Source organism: Cricetulus griseus, chromosome 2 (genome assembly GCF_003668045.3).
Source record: "Cricetulus griseus strain 17A/GY chromosome 2, alternate assembly CriGri-PICRH-1.0, whole genome shotgun sequence".
Classification (NCBI taxonomy): Eukaryota; Metazoa; Chordata; class Mammalia; order Rodentia; family Cricetidae; genus Cricetulus; species Cricetulus griseus.
The window spans coordinates 236,415,694-236,418,224 of record NC_048595.1 but is presented as its reverse complement, the minus strand read 5'-3'; positions in this window follow the sequence as shown (position 1 = coordinate 236,418,224).

Below are 2,531 nucleotides of genomic sequence, written 5' to 3'. Positions count from 1 at the left end.
CTTAACTAAACTAAAGGCTTGCTTAAGGGTAGTTAAGAGGGTATTAACAGTGGGCAGGCTCAGGCGTGTAGCATTCACGGCAACAATCTGTTGTGTAAGGGTGTCTGTCAGGTTCTCGAACTGTTGACTCCAATTTCCCTGAAGGTAGGCACTCAGCTGCCAACTCAGGTTGCTGTTCTCCGTGAAATTGTTGGCTATCCTGGAGGTGATACACAAAGAAGAAAAGGAATGAATGCATCCTATGGAAGTTAAGGTTACTAAATCATCCACCTGTTCCTGCAACAGGTCCATTCTTTGGTTCACAGTTAGAATGCCAGCTTTTAAGTGGCCATCAATAGATCTCAAGGTAGTTAATGTTGTAGCTGTTTTTTCCACAATGTCATTGACTGTCTCAGCTGATTGGACCTGAGCAGCCATGGCAATGGCAGCAGTCGTAGCCGCTGCTGCAGAAAGGGTTATGGCAGTAACCAATGCTGCAGTTATGCCAAAATCCCGTTTGGTTCTGATGATTTCCGTAATGGGAAATGTTCCTGTATCCACTTTAACCGGAATAGGAACATACATAGGAATCCTCATCACTACTGCTGTATTAGCAGAACCATTCCAACATTGACTAGCAATGCAGGAGACATCAGTCGAATTGCACGAGATCACTTCTTTGGTAGCGTTAGAGAGCAGAAAGAAAAAGGGAGCTTTTAAACATACTGGGCTAGCTGGAACAGTGAGATTATTCAAAGTTTTATGTATTGATAGATTCTTAAGAGAAGGTCCCTTCTCATCCCTTGTACCAGAAATATTAAGAAGTCTTATGCAAAGATTCTGGAGAACCGCAAAAGGTTCAAGAGAAGTAAACGCTCCACACTCGTTGGAGAGTACCCATTGAAACCATGGCCAGGTATTTTTCCTGCCTGTTCTTTGGGAACCTTCCTGAGTTAGGTTATACTGGTACTTGCCAAGAGGGGGAGTAAATTCAAAACCTGGAGCTATCTATTTAAGTTTGTGGTCCGGACTCTGACAGGGTGTCCAATGAGGAGGATAGTCTCGATTGGGTGCACAATAAGGCAAGACCTGTCGAGCAGTGGAGTTCTCTTGACTAAAGCATGAATTTGAGGGTCGGAGCCCCTCCATCAGCATCAGAAAAGTAGTGATATTTACATCCTTAGTCCCATTTGTACCAGTGCCGGAGTCAGAACTAGCACCTGTACTAATCTGAGTCAGGACTTCAGTGAGCATAGCACTCGAGATCTGGTTATGAGCAAGGGAGTCAAGCCAATTGCCAACAGAACCATTCTTCAAACAAATGCATGGGTTAGAATTATTAATAAGGGAGAAGCATAATGCTCCATGGAGAGAAATATTAGTGGCTGAATACTGGGCAGTGTCAGGGTCTAAACTGACACAAGGCAAGCCCAATTCACAACTAGCAGAAGAGAAAACAGGCAAAACTTTAGATGTGCTATGAACAGGCAAGGGAATTGGCCACACTTTCGCTATGGCCCACAGGATTTGTTCTCTGGCCTGGATCAGCCACGGTGTTGTCAAGGTCAGCAGCAGGATCAATATCGGAGGCTTCATCTTGTTTGTTGCACCACCTCATTAGTCTCTCTGGAATCCACACCGGGTCTTGCTGATCCTGAGGGAAAACACAAACAGAACCTCTCCCCCATGCTAACACTGGATCCGGTCCATGCCATAGACCCGTAAGGATATCTTTCCATCTTATGTAGCCCTTCTGAGCAGGTGCCTGAGTCTGGTGCCTATTGGCAGCAGAAAGGCCTTGAGAATCCAAATTTAAAAAATTCAGAGTAAAGAGAGCCAATGATAGTTGTTCCTTTGGTGTTCTATCATGGCCTATTCCCCCTTTTTGTTTTAATAAACATTCTTTGAATGTGGGATGAACTCTTTCTCAACTATTCCTTGTCCTTGGGGATTATAAGGCAGGACATGGTTTAATTGGACTTCCATCTGTTTACAGAAGGAGGTAAAAGATTGAGCTGTATAAGCAGGACCATTGTCAGTCTTTAATTGCTGAGGTTTTCCCCAGGCAGCCCACGCCTCAAGGCAATGTCCAATGACATTGCGAGCCTTTTCCCCATTCATAGGGGTGGCATGGATGATGCCTGAACAGGTATCCAAAGATACATGGATATATTTAAGAGTTCCAAATCCTGGAAAATGAGTTACGTCCATTTGCCAGATCTTCAAGGGCAATAACCCTCTGGGATTGACCCCCAGGCTAGGGGGGTGCAAAAAGGTTATACACTGTTGACAATTCAATACTATCTGTCTAGCCTCTGCTAGAGATAGCTGAATCCTTTGCTGCAATGTTTTTGCAGATATATGGAATTGTTTGTGAAATTGCTGAGCTCGCTCCACAGGGGAAGTGAAAAATACGTATTCCCCTCTAGTACAGTGATCTACAATCTCATTGCCTTTTGATAGAGGTCCGGGCAAGTTGGTATGATCCCTAATATGTTGTATAAAAAATTTCTGATCGAGATGCCAGATCAACTTTTGCAACTCCTGTAAGA